The following is a 25,291-nucleotide window of genomic DNA, read 5'->3' as shown; positions in this document are numbered from 1 at the left end:
TCAACCCCCCGACATCTAATAGTAAAACTTACGAGTCTCAGAGACAAAGAGAAAATCCTGAAAGCAGCTTGGGAGAAGACATATGTAACCTACAATGGTAAAAATATTAGATTGGCAACAGACATATCCAGAGACCTGGCAGGCCAGAAAGGACTGGCAAGCTATCTTCAGAGCACTAAATGAGAAAAATATGCAGCCAAGAATACTATATCCAGCTAGGCTGTCATTGAAAATAGAAGGAGAGATAAAAAGCTTCCAGAACAAACAAAAACTAAAGGAATTTGCAAACATGAAACCAGCCCTCCAAGAAATATTGAAAGGGGTCCTCTAAGCAAAGAGAGAGCCTAAAAGCAGCAAAGATCAGAAAGGAACACAGACAACATACAGTAACAGTCACCTTACAGGCAATACAATGGCACTAAATTCATACCTTTCAATAGTTACCCTGAATGTAAATGGGCTAAATGCCCCAATCAAAAGACACAGGCTATCAGATTGGATTAAAAACCAGACCCATCCATATGCTGTCTGCAAGAGACTCATTTTAGACCCAAAGACACCCCCAGATTGAAAATGAGGGAGTGGAAAACCATTTACCATGCTAATGGACACCAAAAGAAAGCTGGGGTGGCAATTCTTATATCAGACAAACTAGATTTTAAAACAAAGACTGTAATAAGAGATGAGGAAGGACACTATATCCTACTTAAAGGGTCTATCCAACAAGAAGATCTAACAATTGTAAATATCTATGCCCCGAACATGGGAGCAGCCAATTATATAAGGGAATTAATAACAAAAGCAAAGAAACACATCGACAACAATACAATAATAATACAATAATAGTGGGGGACTTTAACACCCCCCTGACTGAAATGGACAGATCATCTAAGCAAAAGATCAACAAGGAAATAAAGACTTTAAATGACACACTGGACCAAATGGACTTCACAGATATATTCAGAACATTCCATCCCAAAGCAACGGAATACACATTCTTCTCTAGTGCCCATGGAACATTCTCCAGAATTGATCACATCCTAGGTCACAAATCAAGTCTCAATCAGTACCAAAAGATTGGGATCATTCCCTGCATATTTTCAGACCACAATGTTTGAAAGTAGAACTCAATCACAAGAGGAAAATCGGAAAGAACTCAAATACGTGGAGGCTAAAGAGCATCCTACTAAAGAATGAATGGGTCAACCAGGAAATTAAAGAAGAATTTAAAAAATTCATGGAAACCAATGAAAATGAAAACAAAATCTTTGGGATACAGCAAAGGCAGTCCTGAGAGGAAAGTATATAGCAATACAAGCCTTTCTCAAGAAACAAGAAAGGTCTCAAATACACAACCTAACCCTACACCTAAAGGAGCTGGAGAAAGAACAGCAAATAAAGCCTAAACCCAGCAGGAGAAGAGAAATAATAAAGATCAGAGCAGAAATCAATGAACTAGAAACCAAAAGAACAGTAGAACAGATCAACGAAACTAGGAGCTGGTTCTTTGAAAGAATTAACAAGATTGATAAACCCCTGGCCAGACTTATCAAAAAGAAAAGAGAAATGACCCAAATCAACAAAATCATGAATGAAAGAGGAGAGATCACAACCAACACCAAAGAAATACAAACAATTATAAGAACATATTATGAGCAACTCTGTGCCAGCAAATTAGATAACCTGGAAGAAATGGGTGCATTCCTAGAGATGTATCAACTACCAAAATTGAACCAGGAAGAAATAGAAAACCTGAACAGACCTATAACCACTAAGGAAATTGAAGCAGTCATCAAAAATCTCCCAAGAAACAAAAGCCCAGGGCCAGATGGCTTCCCAGGGGAATTCTATCAGACATTTAAAGAAGAATTAATACCTATTCTCCTGAAACTGTTCCAAAAAATAGAAATGGAAGGAAAACTTCCAAATTCATTTTATGAGGCCACCATTACCTTGATCCCAAAACCAGACAAAGACCCTATCCAAAAGGAGAATTACAGACCAATATCCTTGATGAACATGGATGCAAAAATTCTCACCAAAATACTAGCCAATAGGATCCAACAGTACATTAAAAGGATTATTCACCATGACCAAGTGGGATTTATCCCTGGGCTGCAAGGCTGGTTCAACATCCGCAAATCAATCAACGTGATACAATACATTAACAAAAGAAAGAACAAGAATCATATGATCCTCTCAATAGATGCAGAAAAAGCATTTGACAAAGTACAGCATCCTTTCTTGATCAAAACTCTTCAGAGTATAGGGATAGAGGGTACATACCTCAATATCATAAAAGCCATCTACAAAAAACCTACAGCGAATATCATTCTTAATGGGGAAAAGCTGAGAGCTTTTCCCCTAAGGTCAGGAACACAGCAGGGATGTCCACTATCACCACTGCTATTCAACATAGTATTAGAAGTCCTAGCCACAGCAATCAGACAACAAAAAGAAATCAAAGGCATCCAAATCGGCAAAGAGGAAGTCAAACTCTCACTCTTTGCAGATGATATGATACTGTATGTGGAAAACCCAAAAGACTCCACCCCAAAACTGCTAGAACTCATACAGGAATTCAGTCAAGTAGCAGGCTATAAAATCAACGCACAGAAATCAGTGGCATTCCTATACACCTACAACAAGACAGAAGAGAGACAAATCAAGGAGTCGATCCCATTCACAATTGCACCCAAAACCATAAGATACCTAGGAATAAATTTAACCAAAGAGGCAAAGGATCTGTACTCAGAAAACTATAAAATACTCAGGAAAGAAATTGAAGAAGACACAAAGAAATGGAAAAACGTTCCATGCTCATGGATTAGGAGAACCAACATTGTGAAGATGTCGATGCTACCTAGAGCAATCTACACATTCAATGCAATCCCCATCAAAATACCATCCACTTTTTTCAAAGAAATGGAACAAATAATCCTAAAATTTGTATGGAACCAGAAGAGACCCCGAATAGCCAGAGGAATCTTGAAAAAGAAAAGCAAAGCTGGCGGCATCACAATTCCGGAGTTCCAGCTCTATTACAAAGCTGTCATCATCAAGACAGTATGGTACTGGCACAAAAACAGACACATAGATCAATGGAACAGAATCGAGAGCCCAGAAATGGACCCTCACTCTATGGTCAACTTATCTTTGACAAAGCAGGAAAGAATGTCCAATGGAAAAAAGACAGTCTCTTCAACAAATGGTGTTGGGAAAATTGGACAGCCACATGCAGAAGAATGAAACTGGACCATTTCCTTACACCACACACAAAAATAGACTCCAAATGGTTGAAAGACCTAAACGTGAGACAGGAGTCCATCAAAATCCTAAAGGAGAACACAGGTAGCAACCTCTTCGACCTCAGCTGCAGCAACTTCTTCCTAGAAACATCGCCAAAGGCACGGGAAGCCAGGGCAAAAATGAACTATTGGGATTTCATCAAGATAAAAAGCTTTTGCACAGGAAAAGAAACAGTCCACAAAACCAAAAGAGAACCGACAGAATGGGAGAAAATATTTGCAAATGACATATCCGATAAAGGGCTAGTATCCAAAATCTATAAAGAACTTATCAAACTCAACACCCAAAGAACAAATAATCCAATCAAGAAATGGGCAGAAGACATGAGAAGACATCTTTCCAAAGAAGACATCCAAATGGCCAACAGGCACATGAAAAAGTGCTCAACATCACTCGGCATCAGGGAAATACAAATCAAAACCTCAATGAGATACCACCTCACACCAGCAGAATGGCTAAAATTAACAAGTCAGGGAACGACAGATGTTGGCGGGGATGTGGAGAAAGGGGAACCCTCCTACACTGTTGGTGGGAATGCAAGCTGGTGCAACCACTCTGGAAAACAGTATGGAGGTTCCTCAAACAGTTGAAATTAGAGCTACCGTTCGATCCAGCAATTGCACTACTGGGTATTTACCCCAAAGATACAAATGTAGGGACCCGAAGGGGTACGTGCACCCCAATGTTTATAGCAGCAATGTCCACAATAGCCAAACTGTGGAAAGAGCCAAGATGTCCATCGACAGATGAGTGGATAAAGAAAAGGTGGTATATATACACAATGGAATATTATGCAGCCATCAAAAGGAATGAGATCTTGCCATTTGCAACGACGTGGATGGAACTGGAGGGTGTTATGCTTAGTGAAATAAGTCAATCAGAGAAAGACATGTATCATATGACCTCACTGATATGAGGAATTCTTAATCTCAGGAACAAACTGAGTGTTACTGGAGTGGTTGGGGGTGGGAGGGATGGGGTGGCTGGGTGATAGACATTGGGGAGGGTATGTGCTACGGTGAGTGCTGTGAATTGTGCAAGACTGTTGAATCACAGATCTGTACTTCTGAAACAAATAACGCAACATATTTTAAGAAAAAAGAAAAAGAAGAAGATAGCAGGAGAGGAAGAATGAAGGGGAGTAAGTCAGAGGGGGAGACGAACCATGAGAGATGATGGACCCTGAAAAACAAACTGAGGGTTCTAGAGGGGAGCAGGGTAGGGGGATGGGTTAGCCTGGTGATGGGTATTGAGGAGGGCACGTTCTGCATGGAGCACTGGGTGTTATGAACAAACAATGAATCATGGAACACTACATCAAAAACAAATGATGTAATATATGGTGATTAACATAACAATAAAAAATTTTAATAAATAAATAAACAAGTAATCTTTAAAAAAATGCAAACAAAAGCAAAATCTTTTGATAAGCATTTTCTTCTTCTCTTTATACTAAACCTGATTCTGATGATTGTTTCAAATCCTCAGAGTAGCAACGATCACTCAGAGCAATCATACTCACTACTCTGGGGGTATGGGCATCATTTAAGAAGGCCAGAAGATATTTTAGCCAATATATTTCCAAGAATTAGAGAGTAAGGTGATTTTGCAACAAACTAGAAAATCAGTATATAAGAACAGTGATTATATGCTAAATCACCTGAAAGAGACCCAAGAAACTTGGTAAAATATAGTATTTTACCTATGTATTTATTTATGTCTATGGTATTTAGTATATATCCACAGTGTACTATATGTATCTATAGTATCTCTAAGCACTCACAGTATATATAAATATGTGTTTAATATATAGTATACTCTATATATATACACATCCATATATACTATATATACCATAGTTATCTTTAGACATATATGTATATATATTATGTAGAGAGATAAATATGTATTTATACTCATATATGTCTGTACTATATATACATATACACATCTATATATAGTATATATATCTATATATAGCTTCATAGATATGCATATACAAATGTATATATACACATATCTATAGTTGTTCAGTCATGTATATAGTCATATGTGTGTATATACATATATAGTTATATATAGTGATCTGTATATATAGTTATATATACAGATAGATAGATGATAGATAGATATACTGTAGATAGTATAGTATCTGCCTACCACCAACAAGCAACAACTTGTTAGCCATGTGCGAGAGCCATCTTGGAAGAGGGATCCTTCAGGCTCAGTAAAGCCTTCCCATGATTGTAACCATAGCCAACATTTTCACTGAGCCTCATGGGATACTAAGAATTGCTAAACCAAGCCACTCTGAAATTATTGACCTACAAAAAAACAGAAATAACAAGTGTTAACTTTTACTAAGCATTAAGGTAATGTGTTATACAGCAGGAAATAACAAATATATCATTCTAGTTGTTTTTTTCCAAGTAATGAAACCATGACCAACTGTGAAACACAAATTTGTATTCTTAAAGAGATGAATGAAATTATACAATATTTCATAGTACTTCTATGTTGCTTTCTATGTACTTCTATGCTGCTGTGTTGAGAACCACATTACTGTCTAAGTTGTATCACTTTGTAACGATCCCTTACGCCCCGAGGGGGGTATTAGTCCTTTTAGCAATAAACATAAAATCATCTTTTGCTTCCATTTCTTTCTCCTTGTTTCATTAGCCTCCTCTAGTTATTTCAAGCACAGCATCCTAGGAAAAGGTGGACTTTGACATCTTTATCACACTGTTTCACCCCATAGCTTTTACAGTGGCTCCGTTTTTTCAATATGAGAAAGCTTTTGACGACAGAGCTCAGAAACTTCCTATATACCATCTACCATGCAGTTCTCTCAAGTTAGAAAGTAAGTTGGGGGAGGGTCAGGGGCCTTGACTGCTCCAAACTCCACTCTGGGCTACCAAATGGTCCGCAGCGAAGAGTTCCAAAATTCTAACTGATGAAAGTACTTAAGGCACATTGTTTGTATGCCTACATAGTTCTCCACTCACTAACCATAGTTGGTTGAACATCTTTATGTGCCAGGCGCTGTGTTGAGTACTGGACACCGGCAATCTTAAGGTTCTTTGGTTCTATTTTCCATCGCTTTTTCTTTTTTCCCTTTCCTGTAAAAGGCAAGGGACAGAAAAAGGAAAGCAGAATTATTTTCAAATGTATATAAAGAAACATATTTTTTTTAATTATAGAAGTTTTTATAACATGTTTTATTTATAGAATTTATAATACAGTGCTCACTTCATAATACAGTGTCTTTGGGATTAGTGTAGGTAAGCTGCTCCTCCAGCCTCAGTGTGGGATCAGATGCTATCAATAGCTGGCAATCGCAATCAATGCCAAATGAAACCCTAATAGGAAATTGCCAATAAGGTTGGGCTATTTATGACAAAAAATGAAAGAATCACCATTCTGTGGCCAATAAAAATATCAATGAGATGAGTACAGTGGGGAACAACTGAAAACTGTGAAAGTAAACAGACCATAAATACTTAAGTGGATTTTCAAAGATTTTTTCCTGCCATGTCTCCAGATTTGATTGATCTATACTATCTGCCATATAAGCATCTAGGAATTTATTTTGCTTATTTTTTATTATACAGAAGAATCCCATAGAGTTATCACTGGCAGAATTAATTATGCCTTAACATCTATAACGGTGTTGGAATTTACTCCAGAAATATTTAGGATTCTTTCCAACTGTACTGCAAACAGGAAGAAAGCATTTATTTGCTGATGGTAGATATCTCTCAAGTCTTGATATAATGTATGTTGCACCTTATTAAGGAATGAATTTTGAAAGTGATCAGTCATTCCAAAGAACTACTGATTTTCTGTTCTAGCCACCTCAGAAAGATGTTGTTGTTGATATTATACAAACTATCCAAACTTAACATCCAAATGAGCATTGCCGGAGCAATGAAATTGCTGCTAAGACAGTATGACAGACAGTGGTAACATTCAAAGCAATTAGCAGAGTGAATGGCATTGGCATCAGCCAATCAAAATTGACACTGGCTACAGTGCTAAAGTGGGGTTTGAGACCCCTTGCTATTCCATGACTTAACCCAGTGTAGGGATGAGGCAGCTGAAGTTGGGGAAAACATATTCAGGGGAATTTAGGTCAGGAGCTATTAGTATTAGGTACAGAGTTATTTCAATATTTTAATAACTGGTATGGCTATACCACATATGGGTGGAGTTAACATGGCTTGATTAAAGGCGAAAAGGAGTCTAAAATTATTCCAAAGATATTGTCACTTCCTAAACCGTGTGTGGAACTCCTTTTTGGAATTGCCTTCAGAGCCAGTTTACAAGCTTGCACAAGTAAATGTCTCATTAATTTCATCACAACCCATTTTTGACAAAAATGGTATTACACAACTTGTTCATTTATATTATTCACTACACTTGGCTCTGAGTGGCTTTTAGCTATTTCCAAAAAAACTGACTCAAATTCCAAAGACAAAGATATATTGAGGATTTATTTTAGTGTTTTCTATAACATCTAAAACAAATACAAGTGAGGAAAAGAAAAATCAAGTTTACTAAGTTCCTATTACATATCATTATAGTAATAGAAGCTTATGTATAGTTATCTCATTTAATTTTACATTATTTTATTTTACACTGTTGATCCCTTGGGATTCTGACCTCCAGACACAAACAAAAACTTCAGAACAAAAATTTACAACTCTCTAGAGAGACTGACTTTCTCTTGTAGGTTATTCTATCTCCTAATTATAACTTGTGACTCTAATTAGTAGATTCATGGATAATAACATATTGAAAGAAACAGACAAAGCTTCCAAGTATCTTAAAATAAAAGGAAGCTAAGATTTATTGACTGCCCATTACATGCCAGGGCTATCACATGTTAGAACTAGTTATTGCACATATGTAACAAATTTTAGAAGACTCTATATTTGAACTGGCAGTGTGTTACATTTCTATATCTTTTGGTATTAACCAATTGCTAACTGAAAAAAAAAGTTCCTATTGTTGTATTTTTAAACTTAACATTTTTAGGCACCTACTATATAATAGATGTGTGAAATTATTATACATTATATTATTTAACCTCTATAAAATAGGTATTAAACTATTAAAATTCTCATTTTAGGGCCACCTGGGGGGCTCAGTCCATGAAGCGTCTGCCCTCAGCTCAGGTCATGATCCCAGGGTCCTGGGATCGAGTCCCATGTTGGGCTCCTTGCTCAGTGGAGAGCCTGCTTCTCCCTCTCCCTCTGCTTGCCACTTTGCTTACTTGTGCTATCTGTCTCTCTGTCAAATAAATAAATAAATAGTCTTTTTTAAAAAATCCCCATTTTATAATGACGTTGAGAAATTTGTCTGTGGTTACAGGGCAGAATCAGGATTTTAACTCAGATAGCTGATTCTAGAACCATGTTCTCATTACTATGCTACATCAGAGGAATTGATGAGAACATTGACATAAGCTTGCTACTTGTTAAAATCAGAATTGTTGGCTATATGCTTAGTAAAGAGTTTATGCTCTGTTTTATGACTTGTATACAGATGGGCACAGATGAGTTGACATACCTGGAAGACAGAAGAGAGAAAGATGGAGCTTGCATTATGTGATAGAAAGAGTACTGAGATGCCTGGATTGCTCAGTCAGTTAAGGGTCTGATTCTTGGTTTCAGCTCAGGTCATAATCTTAGGGTCCTCAGATGGAGCCCCGTGTCAGGTTCTGCACTCAGCAGGGAACTCTGCTCGGGATTCTCTCTCTCTCTCCCTCTCCCTCTGCCCCTCCCCCTGCTCATGTTCATGCTCTCTCTCTCTCTCTCTCTCTCTCTCTCTAAAATAAATAAATAAATCTTAAAAGGAAGGAAGGAAGGAAGGAAGGAAGGGAGAGAGGGAGGGAGGAAGGAAGAGTACTAATCCCCCAACATCCACAAAGTATCTTCCCTGACGTCTGGTCCCAGAATGGCTGAAATTCCCTCTATGAATCCATCTTCTGGGTAAAACAATGATTATGATGTCTTGACACGTGTATTGCGAACTACATGTCACAAATAATTAGTTACTTATGTACTTCAAATACAAAGTTTTAAAAATGCTTACTTTTTAAATTTGCTTTTTCAGAAAAGGTTTTGTTATTCAATATATACACACAGAAGAGAAGAAATTTATGTAATCACCACCCAGTAAATAAGTACATCAATGCTAGTAATACTGCTTTTTCCCAATCTTTTCTACTCCCTCCTGCACAAAGACAGCTCCTCATTATCTCGACTTTTGAGATTTCATCTCTTATTTTTCTTCAGTTTACCATTCATGTAGTTATCCCTAAACATTAAATTTTTTAGTTTTGCCCTTTTTTTAAACTTTATGCAAATAGAATCATCCAGTGTATGTTCTATGACTTTCTTATTTTTTTAGCATTTCTGTGACACTCATCTATGTTGATGCATAGCTTTGTTTTTGTGCCTATATAGTATTTTGTTGTACATCTCCATTCACTTATTCTGTCTATTACTGATGGATAGTTTATTTCCAGTCTTTTTGTTACTAAAACAATGCTGCTATGAATATTCTTGCACAAAGTCTTCAAGTGCACCTTTAGAAATAAGTCTTTCAAGTACATACCTACAAATAAAATTGCTGTGTCATAAGATATAGTGGATATTGCTCATTACTATCCACTCTCTTCCTATTCCATAAAAACAGAACACTAGAGAAGACATTTCCCAGCCTTCTTACAGCCTTTTGCAGTCATGTGACTAAATTCTTGTCAATGGAGTCTATCTAGACTTTAACAAATGGATGTGTACTTCCTTATATTCTCATTCACCTTCCCACACTCTGGGACATTGATATGCCTGCAATCCAGGTTATAGCCCATACCATGAGCATCTGTATTTCACATGAACAGTCATTAATGTGTATTGAAAGGGGAAAAAAAAGATTGGAAACAACAGGTTGAAGGCATTGTCTCCAGAATTTTCTTTAATGTGAATGAATAAAAATAAATATTAAACACTGTTGCTGGGTTACTCATGTACAGAGTAAGCTGGACCTGGCTTATCAGTGCCTTGTGTGAAAAAGATGTGGGGTTCTTATTTCACTTCTAATGTGTTGACAAGCTAGACATACCTCCAACTGTGTGACATGATTGTCAAGAAATCTAATAAGATCTCAGCCTCCATTAAGAATAGAATGCCCAGATCATGGAAGATAATAGCTTCCCTGTAATCTGTACTAGTTAAGACAACAATTAGGCTATTGCATCTTTTTCTGGTTTATTTCTTGAAGAGGCACAGAGGTAAACTAGATATCATCATGAGGAGAGCAGTCAGTTCATGGTGGGGTGAGAAACCGCTACAGGTAAGGGCAGTGGAAGGAATTGGAAAATCATAGCTTGAAATGGAGAAGATAGGGATGGGCTACAATTGTTGTATTTAGAAATTTCAAAAATGTCCTTGTGAAAGAGATGGCACATGTCTTAGTCAGCTCAGGCTACTATAACAAAATACCATAAACTGGGTGGCTTAAAAAACAAATGTTTATTTCTCACAATTTTAGAGGCTGGGCAGTCTAAGCCAAAGTACCCGCAGATTTAGTTCTTTGTGAGGGCTCTCTTCCTGGTTTGCAATGGCCCCTATTTTGCTGTGTGTTCATATGTCCTTTCCTCAGTGTGTATTTATGTAGAGAGAGCTCTCTTGTCTCTTCCTCTTTCTTTAGGGCACTAATCCCATCATGACAGCACCAGTCTCATGATATCATCTAAATTTAATGACCTGCCCAAACCCCATCTCTAAATAAGATCACATTGAGGGTTAGGGCTTCAATATATGATTTTGAACAAATGTTCAGTCCATAGCAATACATATGCATACTATGTTTCTCCAAGTAAACACTGGGGACCAGTGGATGGAAGCTATAAGGAAGCAGGTTTAGGCTAATTATAAAGGGTCTTTATAGCAGGTGGACAATGTGTCTTCAAGTAGAACTAATTGACTCAAGAAAGTGGTGATCTTCTTCCCCAACATTGATAGCATTGAAATAGAGTCTGAAAGATCATTTGTCAAAGATGTTATTAATCATAGATAATATTTATTAGTGGTTGCTACTGGCAAGGAATTATTCCATGCACTCTCCCTGAATTTTCCTATTTAATATTCACAGTGGCCCTAGGAAATAAGATCTATTTTGACATCATTCTTAAATGAAGGGCCTGAAGCTTAAAAAGGTTAAGTAATTTGCCCAAAGTCACATAATTTGTAAAAGGCAGAAAGCACATCTGTCTTACGTCCAGAGACTGAATTCTTACCCACATTGCTTTTCACTTGCCAGTGTTGTAGAAAGATTTGCTTCACCAAGAGAGAAGCCATAATATGTGGCCTTCCAATTCTGAGACTACTTGATTCTAACAAAATAAAAATATGTTACCTCGGAAGCATAAAACAGTATGGAAAGCAGACACCAGAGAGAATGGAAAAAGGGACAGGTAAAATTTAATGAGGAGAGAAAAAGTCTGGAAATATCCGAGGTTAAAGGCACTGGTCCAGGAAAAATACATTCCTGGCTGGGTGTAGGCAGGGGTTATTTCCTGAGGGCTGTGCACATAGGAGGGCAAAATGAAGGGGAACTAGAAGGCAGCAAAGACATAAGACATACAAAAATACTCCCTGCCCATAGCAGAGGCATCATTTGGAGACCTGGAGTTAGATTCCAAACACTGCCTTTTATTGATATTCAGAAAGAACTAAGGGAAACATCTCCATATCAAGTGTCCAGGGACCTTCAGGGAGCTTATTTTTATTTTTTTTTCTTGTAAGTAATTAATTAGAACCCCTTAATTACACAAAGCAGTAGCAGAAAGTTGCTATTCAGATTCAAATGGACAAATGGACCATTTTCAAGCATTCTTTCATATCATGCAAGATACTCAAGCATTCATTCATTCATACACATGCATTCATGTGTATTCATTTAACAAATATATTCTGAGTGCCTACTATTTGCTAAGCACTTTTTTTTGGCACTAGGGATATAGCAGAAAAGAAAAAGTAGTCCCCACCGGCACCTCCCTCCCCCCCTTAAAATAATTCCTTATCTTCACTGAGTGTATTCTCTGGAGCAGAAAGCCAAGATGAATATGTAAAATGTAAAGTGCGTTAAATAAAAGTGCTAAGGAGAAAAACAAAACAAAGAAACAGGAAGTCAGCATCTATGGAGAATTTTTGAAAATTTTGATAGAATTTCAGTTAAATACTCAAACTAAAAAGGAGAGAGGGAAATGGTTTAGAAAAAGTGTATGTTTCACCTGGGTGGCTCAGTTGAGCGACTCTTGATCTCAGCTCAGGTCTGGATCTCAGGATCATGAGTTCAAGCCCCACATTGGGATCCATAATGGGCAAGGTGCCTACTTATAAAAAAGGGGGGATGTATTGAAGTCCATGTGGTTTTAAAGTTCATGCTTGTGAATCACAAATACTGTGAAAGATTTTGCGGCAAAGTGAAAAGTACAATTGGAAAATCACTTCCCTTATTTTTAAAAAATATTTATTTATTTGAGAAAGAGAGAGAGAGCAGGAGCGGGGGAGGGGGAGTGAGGAGTAGAGGGAGCGGGAGAAGCAGACTCCCCGTTGAGCACAGAACCCAACTCTACATGGGGCTCCATCCTAGGACCCTGCGATCATGACCTGAGCTGAGGACAGACGCTTAACCTACTGAGTCACACAGATGCCCCTCACTTCCCTTATTTTATCTACATTTCCTCATCTTTAAAATGGGAATGCTAACATTAGCCCTCAAGGCAACACAGGTGTGTGTATATCTCAAATGGACATGGCCTTCAAAATATAAAACAATGTATACATGTTACTTCACTTTACTACAAAAAATAATTTATATTTTTGAAAATGTCCTCTGAATCTCTGACTATATACACACATATATATATTCAACTATAGATATACATATATTTACTCTGAATATCTGAATATATAGATATATAGACACTCAAACACACATACATACAAGCACACACACACATTGCATCCATCCCATCTCATAGCTCATATAATCCATCTAGTACAAATATTCTGACAAGGAATAGGCACATCTATCCTATGAGGCTTCCAGGAAACTCTCAGCAGACCAAGAGCAACACACTCCTTCCCCACTCAATTCTTCTTGGATTACTGAACACTTTGCAGAGCTTTTTCAGTCACCTCCTTAAATGCTGGTTTCCTTCCTCCATCCAAGATACTCAACAAAATGGAACTTGTCAACTGTGCTTATGGTAATAAATCTCCTTTCCGGCATTTCTCCTGACATTCTAATGCCTTCCTGAACATAATAAAAAGGTCATTTTCCACCTGAATTCATCTTCTCCAAGCTACTTTATATTTCTGCAAATCCAAGTTTCAACAAGTTTGATTTCATTTCTTCTACAGTATTTTATTTGCTTTAACTGAGCTAAAAATCCCAACTGCAACTGCAACCCTGTGCTCTCCTCTAATTGCTTGAGTGGGGATTATATTTTATTGGCTGACTGTATAATGTAGATACATTGTGAAACCTGAACTGTTCCTTTCTCTTGAGTGGCAGAGAATTAAATGCTCCTTTTCAGATATGGTCCAAAGATTTATAATTTTGTTTCTCACATCAGTTCAATAACTTTCTATGTATCAATTATGCCATGATCAGTATTCTCACCTAAATATAAAAAAATCTCCCAGAACCACTCAGACATTAGCAGGCCTTTCACTTTGGGCAACCAACTGTGCTGTAGTGTCAGGTATTTCACAAGTCTGTCTCCGGTTTGGAGAGGAGCAATTTAAGGAGCAGCCTTCCAGAAGTTACATATTCTTGGTTCCCGAGGAATTCCTTCCAATTATAGTAGCTGCATGTATCCTTGGGGAGGTCCAGATATCCATTTAAATGTGATCATCATTTGTAGACATTATTATCTGGAAAATAACTCCATTTGTAATGGAAGTTTATGAGGTGAGTGCGGCTCCTAGGAGAGCTCCCAGGCAAAAATCTGGGAAAACCTTGGACTTCTTGCCAGGGATAATGACAGGGCACACACAGTACTTGTTCATTCTGTTTTAACACGTTGGTGACATTCTTCTCTGTAGGTCAGTCCATCCACTTCCGGGACATGATGAATCATTGACTTCTGATCGAGAAAGCAGGCGTGGTGGCCCTTTACCTAGAGGAATAAGATCCCAGGGCAATTTGCCCACGACCTCTGCTGCGCAAAGCAGGAGCCACGCGATCCTGGGGGCGTGCGGTGCCCCAGGCTGCCGGCCCAGCGCGTCCACCGCTAGGGCGCCCCCAGCCGGGCTCTCCCAGGGCCCAGCCCCTGCCTCAGCCGTCCGGAGCCAGCAGCCAAGGACAGCGCTCGTTGTCTGCCCCGCGGGATGTGGACAGGACGGTCCTCGGCCATGCAAATCACTCTCTTTCTTGAAGACGAAGGTGGGAATACCCTGCCAATTCTCCAGTAGTACTGGCGGGCTCTCCTTCCGCCCGCCGAGTCTGCGACGCCGGTAGGAAGCAGTTGACTGCTAGGCAGAGGATCCGAGGGACCCGCGGGAAGTGGAGGGAAGGAACGGGGTGGGGAGGACAGAAGACCTGAGGTAGAGAGAACTAGGTTAGCTTCCGGGCCGGTGCGGTCTCCGCACCACACCCAATTCTGGGCTGTAGAAAGGATAGAGTGGTAAGCTGCTGGGGGCCTGGAAAGGCGCAAGCCTTGGACAGCAAAGGAGAAGAAAACCTGAAGACTTCGCTGCAAGAAAGGAGGAGGAAGAGAAGACGAAAGCATCCCTCTTTTTCTTGTTTTTTTTTTTTTCTCCCCCTCCCCCCCCTTTTTTTCCCTACCAAGTGCAAAAGGGAATCCAGCCGCCACTCTTGACCTGGGGAACATCCATTATTTAATGAAAACAGGAGAGGGGTTTTTTTTTCTTCTTCTTCGTGGTCGTCTTCGTCCTGTTCGTCTTTGAAATAAATGCTGTAGCACTGCTTCTCTCTGTACCTCATTCTTCTGCCCCAATTTGTTTTCCCATATACCACCCTCACCGCACCCCTAGTCTAATTCCCTGGTCTTTTGGATTAATTGAAAGAATTTGTCTCAAGTTTTTAAGTCCTGTGGATCAGGTTTTTATCTGCTTAAATGCCTTCAGAGTGAGCTATCCCACTTATCTGGACTTCCATTCTCAGTGTTCCAGCCCTTTCTAGTCCAAGGGTTTCATTATCAAGTGAGCTCTGTCCCTCCCTCCACCTCCTCCTTCTCTGCAGGAACACATTTTCATTCCAAGACCCTTGCATTCCATACCCTTGCTGGGTTGCTTGCTGTTTTGCCCTCAGGCTCTCCAGGCACTTCAAAGAAGTTTGCTTAGACTGTCCTTAGACCCAGGTGGTGCCTAGCGGTGGGGCTGTTCTCCAGATTGGGAATCTGCACCTCTTCACTCCTGTTTTAATTTTTTTTTCCTGAAAACTGTTTCAGTTCCTGATAACACAAACAATCGGAAATACTTAAACAAAGCTGCGAAGTAGGGTGATTTGACTTGTAATTTGCACTCCCAGTATAATACTTGTCTCTCCCCCCCTTTTCTTCCTCTACTCCCTCTTTCCATCAGCACCTCAGTTTCTGACATCCTAAAAGTTAATTCAAAATCGTGGACTCACAGATGAGAAAAGAGCTGGTAACGATCACTTTGGGTGCTGTAAAGTAGCACAACATTCAGTCAAGAAACAGGCATTGAACACTTACTAGGTGCCAGACACTGGGAAGTGGTCCAGGGACTGTTAAGTGCGTTTCTTTTCTTCATCACTCTTTCTCCTCCCGCCGCTCTCCTCGCTCTCCTACCTCCCCTATTGTGTTCATCAACATCATCTTTTACAATATTCATTCAGCCCTTAATGTATGCCAGCCATACAGCTAGGAGCTTTACATGCATTTTCTTTTTTAATTATGCTGACTTTTAAAATGGAGGATTCCATTTTATAGGTGAGAAAACTCGAGATTAAAGAAGTTGAGTAGCTTCCTCAAGCTCATATATATAGGGTGTGCTGGTGCAGGGGTTTGTCAACCAGACAGTCTGACTCCAGGCTTGTGGTACGTCGCTTCTAAAGAGTCAGTGGAGGAGCCAGACTTGTAAACAGATAAATATAATTCAAAGAGGTAAGTGCTAGCACTGTAGAAATACAGAAGCAGCATGACTAACACTGCCTAGAGGGATCAGGAAGGGCTTAAAAGCCAACTTGACTTGTGAGGTGGGTCTTGAAATAGGAGTAGGAGTATCCCAGGAAAACAAAGGCATGGGGGTGGTTGGTGCATTTCAGGCTGAGAAACTATATATGCAATGCCTCAAGTTGAGAAAGGCTGCCATGGTATGTTTAGGAAACAGTCAGTTCAATCTGATTACAGCATAGGGTTCATGAGACAGTGTTGTGATATGAAACTAAGATTGTCAAGTAGGAAACTAGGAGCAAGAATGTCAAGGACTAGAGATTTTGCTGGGAAGTTTAGCTTTCATCTTACAGGTAAAATGACTCCAACAGAGATTTTAAAGAAAGGGAGTGACATAATCAAATTTGTCTTTCTGTCAGACTGTCTGTCGTAAGATGACCAGGGGAAGTCTGGAAAAAGGAAAGTAGAGCCAGATGGCAGAGATACTGGTTGGAAACTTGCTGTACAGATGATGGGGGCCTGAGCTAAGAGTTGTGAGACTGGAAAGGAGGGAGTTTGTTCACCAAAGAATATTGGCATTAAGTGTGCTACCTGTTTCTAGAACACAGGACTTCAGGCATAGAGAATTTTGTTCAAAATAAAAAAGACCTCTTAAGAGAGCACCATACCAACCCTTTTATTTTTACAGGCATAGTTAGTCTGTGAAGCTTAGGAAGATTAAACCACACAGTCAGCTAGTGGAAGAATGATCATTGCCACCTTTTATTTAGAGATTACTATCTTTTAAAACATTTGATCCTTCTAACTTTTGAAAGTAAGTACAAAGCTACTCTTAAGTCCATTTAACAGATGAGGAAGCTGAGGTCAGTAACTTGGTGAAGGCTGCACAGATAATTAAAGACAGAATGGCGATTCAAAACTAAAGTTATCTAATCCCAGAGTTCCCATAGTTTTTATATGTTATGTACTGAGATTGAAATTTAGACATCTTTACCCTAAAGTGGTGCTCTGTTCACTAGTTGTTGCTGCCTTTCTCTTCTGCAATGTGCTATTTAGGCATCATTGGGCACGCATTCCTGATATCTGAATGCTGTAAATATGCCTTAAAGTAGCATTTACTGGGGATTCACTGTCTATCACATACAGTAAGCAAGATACTATGATGATCCATTTTTAAAACTGTGGCTTTTACAGTGAAAGAAAGAGCAAATTACAAGTGACATCAACATGCAACCAGAAACACAGCTGATCGACATTTGGAGTGGTACAGACATGAAGGATCAAGGGCTTTGGAACCATAGCTGATGTTAGTCAGCACTCTCCTGTGCCAGGGGCTTGATGTGTATTATTTTATTTAAGAACACTGACTTAGGTGAAATAAATTGCTCAGTGTCACATAAATACTAAATGGATGAGCCAGAACTGGAACTCTAGTTTATCTGACACCCAACTCTGGCCCTTCAGCTCTGTTGGAGAGGTTGGTGAAGACTGAAGTTGGTTTCATGGACAGTAGTATACCAGTAAATGTTTCACACCCAGCTCTCAAACATGAAAATCAAAACAGCTCTGAGTTTTAGTGCTGCCAATTCCAGTTTCCAGAGGGTAAAAGTAACTCACAATAATAGATTTCAAGCTGCCAGTGTGACATCTCTGAAGTCAGCATTGGGAAGTGACGCACATGAGGGGCTCTGGAGAGCGTCCAGCATGCAACTGTACCACAGAGGAGGAGACACTTGGGCAGTGTCTTAGAAGAGAAGTAGAAGAGATTTGGGGTAATTCTTTGAGAAAGAAGGGGTGGTGAAGGCTGGAATGAGGATTGGGTTAGTTATATTCTAAGAAAGTGGACAGATTGAGCTAATTTGTGGTTAGATCAAATAGAAAGTGTGATTTAGAATTGGCTGGGGGCAGCTACTTGTTTAAACTTTACTATTCCTGAGCGGTGGAAATTTGCTTGAAAAAAGAGACCTAAATATTGATTTATCTTAAACTTTCAGCAGACACTTGTCTAAAAGACTGATATAACCGAAAACATACTCAAAAGACTGAAATCAGGGCTAAATGAATAAAAAAGATTGGCCAATATGGATTTCTGTCTAGTTATCTACTTTTCTCTTTCTTTATGGCAAGAACAACAGCAGACTGATAAAGGTGATAAACTGATGGAAAATGAACCTTAGCAAATATATAGACAATAAAGGTGAATAAAGTTACTCTGTGCTCACTTTCAAAAGAGGTCCTGAGGGGCACCTGGCTGGCTCAATCAGTAGAACATGTGACTCTTGATCTTGGGGTTGTGTGAGTTTGAGCCCCACATTGGGTGTAGAGATTACTTAAAAATAAAAAATCTAAAAGAAAGAAAGAAAGAAGAAAGAAAGAAAGAAAGAAAGAAAGAAAGAAAGAAAGAAAGAAAGAAAGAAAGAAAGAAAGAAAGAAAAAGAATATAACACAAAAGAGGTTCTGAAGAGATATGTTTTCTCTGTGAGACTGTGTAAATGTACCTTATAGTGACCTCGTAGCCACAGGAAATTAATATATTTGCAAATACTTCAGATATTTATCTTGTTACTTTAATTCGCATCTTTCTGAGCATAAAGCAACACCAGTGCTTCTCTTATTCCTACATAACCAGATAGTGCATAGGATAATAAGGAGAAAAAAATGTAGCAAGTACCTGCAAATGAGACCTGTTTTCCCTCTGTGGCAATAATTTAGCCCTTTAAAAGGAGAAAGGATGAAAATAAAATTAGTCCTCATAATGCAGAAGATTTCTATCTCCTCCCCTGTCCCCCGATAACCAAAAGCTCTTGGACACAATCTTAGCAGAAAACATAGTGATCCTAAGAACCAATAAAAAATAATATAAAGGAAATGAAGTGGAGGTCTACTGTTTTTGTCTGCCCTTTGGAGAATGGCCCCCATTCCTGTGATTATGAAATACTATCAAGTGTGACACCCACCTGTCCTGGCTGCAGGGGTGGACATTTACCTCAGGCCTGGTCAGTCATGGTTCTGGATCTTCTGATTCACAGTAAATTACTCAGAGCATGAGCAAAACCAATCAAACTTTTTTTCATGAATGAGAGGGTAGCTCTTCCTTTAGGATTTCAGTCTCTATGGATATAGATTTAGGTCTGAAAATAATCATCTTTTTAGTATGTGGGCTGCAAAAGAGGAAATCGAGAAAACAGTCAAAGACAAGCAAAGGCATGTTGAGCTAAAATACAGAAAAAGGACAAAGAAACTTGACAGCTTTGCTCAAATGCCTTGATCCTGCTATGCCTAAACATACACATTACTTTTGGAATTCTCAGTCGTTTAAACCAATAATGGTTTGGTTTACCAATAGGTTACCTCGTGGTTGCTTTTTTTTTGGTTAAACTCCTTGGACTAGAGTTTTTTTTTCACTTTCGGTTGAAAGTAACCTATTACAGAAACCTTAGTAAAAAGTCCCCAACCTGATGATAAACTGCTGGCTGCCTGGGATTATGAAAATAATGTCTCCCTAACTTAAAAAAAGGCAGAGCAGAGGAGAAGGGAAATACCAAGAGCTACATTTCTTTCTTGGCCTGTATTCTAAGGTATGCTGATTTATTTTCTTTAGTTTCTCTGATCCGTGACTCATCTCTCTCTGGACATCTCTTTCTTTCATTGGCATACAGACCACAATACAATCATTTGTTTATTCATAAATTATCATGGCTTTATTATATACCTCAAAATGTTGAGCCTTCACAGAACAGGCAAAAGACAAGGTATTAAGCTGGGAGGGAAAGAAAGGAAAAAGAGATGCTGATCATTTTAGAACTGGAGGAACAACTCAGCACCAGTTCTTTTCTTTTAAAATTTCATGGCAGATATTTGAGCAGATGGTGAAGAATCACCTCAAGATAGAGTCATTTGGAATTTTTCTTAGTTTTTCTGAGATGATCCCAAAAGCTGAAGACTGTAGGAGGGACAAAGTGAGAATAGAAGATGATTCAGTTGCTGGTCTGGGGAAAAGACTTGAGTAACTAAGGGCTACTTTCTCAGTCCCGTGAGTATAATTCCCCCTCTACTCAGCTTCTCAAGCTGCCCTTTGATGTTTCTTTGCCTTTAAAGGTTGAGTCTAGTGACTATTTAGTCATGAAGTCAAAATTTGTCTAAGCCCTGAAAAAAATCTAAGGAATAACTCTGGACCTTGCATTCTTTTGAAATGTCCTTGAGCCTAGGAAAACTACTTGAGAGTTATACTCTTTGGGGATTCTCTTGTAACTTGATATGTTAACCACCTCTGGACAAAATACCTCACTCTATAACTTGGATGTCATTCTCTATAAAAAAACAAATCACTTTCCTTAGGAGATGTATCAATTAGTCAGGTTTTTTTTTTTTTTAAGATTTTATTTATTTATTTGACAGAGAGAGACACAGCAAGAGAGGGAACACAAGCAGGGGAAGTGGGAGAGGGAGAAGCAGGCTTCCCTCCAAGCAGGGAGCCCAGGACCTTGGGATCATGACCTGAGCCGAAGGCAGACACTTAACCAACTGAGCCACACAGTCATCCCCAATTAGTCAGTTTTAACAGAATTTCAAAACTGGAAGCAATAACCAAAAATTATTTACTTTACCAGCTAGAATACATCACAGAATTCTGCCAGCTAGAAAACATCACAGATTCTGGTGATTTCAATGAAATCATGTACATGTTTATAAATCTTTTCATGTGTTGGCTTATATAGCTTTTTAAATATGCATTGCATTTTCTCACAAGCTTTTCAACTTGAGGTACAATTATTAAGTGAATTTCTTGCTCTTACAAAGAAAAGTAAACACATTAAACACCTCCATGCAAAGTTAAAATGCTGGACATTAAATTAAATATTTGTCCTATAACACTGTTAACTTAATAGGTTATGAATCATCTGTGTTTGTGGAATACATTGCTTTATATTATAATTTTGCCAAATCCACTCTGTAAAGAACAAAGTAAAAAGAACACTGAGGCTTAAGATCTCGAATACTGAACCTCCTCTGTAGACTTTGCAATATTGATACTGCACCCATAATCACGCCTTAGTGAAATGTTATACAGAACATTATTCAGAATATTTGTTCTGAAAAGAGTTTGGATAAATGCACCATATTTGAAATTGATTAATGCTGTCTGATATGCATCCAAATTTGTTATTATCCTGAGAATTTGACTTAAAAGTTATAGGGTATCTTATGTATTTACTGTAACTGGAAGTGGCTCACTTGAGCAAAAGTGGTAGCCAAAGCTGTGTTAATCTTGGTTAAGTCTCCTGACTTCTGGGACGTGTGTTACCTCATCTGTCATATGATGTAGTTGGATTGGCCCAGTATTTTTTTTTTTAACTTCTTTCTTTTTAAAATATATTTATTATTGAAATATAGTTGACATACAATGTTACGTTAGTTTCAGGTATACAATATACTAATTTGACAATTCTGTGTATTACTCAATGCTCAGCACAAGTATAGTCACCACCTGTCATCATACAATATTGTTACAATATTATTGACCATATTCTTATGCTGTACTTTTAATCTCCATGATTTATTTATTTTATAACAGGAAGTGTGTACTCTTAATCCCCTTCACCTCTTTTGTCCATCCTCCCATTCCCCTCCCCTCTGGCAACCACCAGTTTATTTTCTGTATATATGTTTGTTTCTATTTGTTTGTTCACTTGTTTGTTCATTTGTTTTGTTTTTTAGATTCCACATATAAGTGAAATCATATGGTATTTGTCTTTCTCTGTCTGACTTATGTCACCAAGCATAATACCCCGTAGATCCATCTATATTGTCACAAAAGGAAAGATTTCATTCTTTTTTATGACTGAGTAATATCCCATTGTGTGTATATACCACATCTTCTTTCTCCATTCATCTATAGATGAACATTGGGTTGTTTCCATATCACAACTGTTGTAAATAATGCTGCAATAAACATAAGGGTGCATATAGCTTTTCAAATTAATGTTTTTGTTTTCTTTGGGTAAATATCTAAAAGTGAAATTACTGGATCATATGGTATTTCCATCTTTAATTTTATGAGAAACCATCACATCATTTTCCACAGTGACTGTACCAATTGGCCTTCCCACCAACAGTGCACAAGGATTCCTTTTTTTCACATCTTTGCCAACACGTATTATTTGTCTTTTTTTTTTTAAGATTCTATTTACTTATTTTTATTTGAGAGAGAGAGAAAGAGAGCATGAGTGGGTGGAGGGGCAGAGGAAGAGAGAATCTCAGGCAGACTCCATGCTGAGTGTGGAGCCTGACATAGCACTCGATCTCAGGACACTGAGATCATGACCTGAGCCAAAACCAAGAGTCAGACGCCCAGCTGACTGAACCACCTAGGCGCCCCTCTGGTCTTTTCGATTCTAGCTATTCTGACAGGTGTGAGGTGATAATCTCATTGTGGTTTTGATTTGTATTTCCCTGATGATTAGTGATGTTGAGCATTTTTTCATGTGTCTGTTGCCCATCTGAATAGACATTTGGAAAAATGTCTATTTAGGTCTTCTGCCCATTTTTTTAATCAGATAGTTTTTTGGTGTTGAGTTGCATAAGCTCTTTATATGTTTTGTATATCAACCCCTTATCAGAGAGATCATTTGCAAATATCTTCTCCCTTTCAACAGGTGTCTTTTTGTTTGGGTTTTCTAATTCTTCTGAAAAGCCTTAAAGTCTGAAGGAGGCAGTAAAACTTCAGGTTGCTTGTCACACTTTAGCTAAAGAAGCTCCACCTGTATCAGTTTATTAATTACCTTGCATAATCATTTATTATTCATCCATGTATTCATGAATTGGTTAAATAATTAATCAAATAGTATTGTGTGCTACTATGTGTCTGCTATTCTATGCATATAGCAGAGAATAAAACAGACATAAATTTCTGTTCTTGAGCCTTCAGTCTAGTACAGAGAGGCAGATATCAATATTCAGTTTTCAAGATATCTAAGTTAAATATATATTATGTTATATGGTGATAGAGTCTATAGAGAAAAAATGAAGCAGAAAAGGGAATAGAGTATCGGGGCTGGGGATTGAAATTTTATTTTATTTATTTATTTTTTTAGTTTTTTCTTTTTTAAGAGAGGGAGCAGTGGAGGGTAGGAGAGGGGAGAGAGAGCATTTTAAGCAGGCTCCACTCCCAGCGTGGAGCCCCATATGGGACTAGATCTCACAACCCTGAGATCATGACCTGAGCCAAAATCAAGAGTCAGATGCTTAGCCTGCTTAGCGGCTGAACCACCCAAACTGGGGGATGAAATTTTAAATAGTTGTTCATGGAAAGGATCAATAAGAAGATAACATTTGAGAAAATACCTTGAAGAAGATGATGGATTAAGCCTCAGTAATAACTGTGGAAAAAAAAGTTCCAAGGATTAGAAACAGCAAGTGCAAAGTCTCTGACGTGGGAATGTGGCAGGTATCTTTAGGAACAGTGAGGAGACCACCATTGTTTGAATGATTAAACAAGGGAGAAATAGGGACTTGCACTTCGGAATAAGCCTACATTAAAAGAAAAAGGTTTATATTTAAATAAAGATTGAAAACTCTTCATCTAAATTACTTGTAAGGCTCTGAAAAGCATTAAAATTTTAAGACTCTTATATTGCATAATCAATGAAACTTTATTCAGTGTTATTAAACCTTCTTTTTTCCTAATTAATATCACTCCTTCAGGATTATATGTTTAAGCATTTCTTTTTCATACTTTCCTTAAAGTCAACCATCTTACTTATTTTAAAGGGAAACTATATGGATAAACTGAAACTTGTATTAATTAATTTGGCTTTCGAGAAGTCCATTAAATCCATGGTGATTTGTTTGTTTTAAAAAATCAAATATACATTGTTTTCATATTTCTATAGTCATTATATGTCCACCTCAAATTCCTGAATGAAATATTCATGGATTGAGATGGCTAGTAGGTACATGACAAAGCAAGTAGAGAAAACTCTGGAAAACTTCATGAGAATTAATCAAGTTAAAATTTCCTTTAATGTATGAAGCATCTGAATAACCACACTCTGAGTCATATTTAACTTATTCAAAACTGAAAGAAAGTTATTTCAGTTGAAAGTTGAAAATATGCAGAGAACTCTGAAGAGAAACTCTCAAGTTATAAGGTGGAAATAAACCAATATCCTTTTTGAATTAGGTTGTATGCACCTACTGAAATCACTAATGAATTATGAGAGTTTGATACACTAAGAGTTTTTGACATTCATTTTATAGTTATAGCTAAGTTTCATGGTTAAATAGCTTAGCTAGGACTCTTTTCTCCATTCTTCATGTCTAAGACAAGAAGGAAAATGACTAAGTGGATTTCTACTTTGAAATAGCTATGCATTTCTTTTTGTACCCACACACTGAGCAATCTACAGTCTGAAATAAGAACATAGTGTTTACCATAGGCTTTGGAAGTTTTTGCCCTCCTGAGCTCCAGGGATAAATATTAGCTAGCATTATTGAGGACATGAGTTGCAAAATTTAATTACTATTAACAACTGAAATTAAACAATAAAATTCAAGGGAATATTTCTTAGTAGGATGGATACCAATCGGTCATCCAATCCATATCTAGAGTGATTTTAGTAACTACTGACTTTAAAAAAATCTTGGGGTCCAGAAATGAAACAGAGTTCTATCTTATACTTACATAATCTCTACGACTCTTTAGTCTTATCTTCCTGGACTTAATATAAATCCAATTTAGCCTTCTGTTTCAATCTTTGTCAGCAGTGCATTAACCCAGGTCCTAACCCATCTCCTGCCTGGTTG

This window comes from Zalophus californianus, chromosome 1 (genome assembly GCF_009762305.2).
Source record: "Zalophus californianus isolate mZalCal1 chromosome 1, mZalCal1.pri.v2, whole genome shotgun sequence".
Lineage (NCBI taxonomy): Eukaryota > Metazoa > Chordata > Mammalia > Carnivora > Otariidae > Zalophus > Zalophus californianus.
This window is presented reverse-complemented; position numbering follows the sequence as displayed.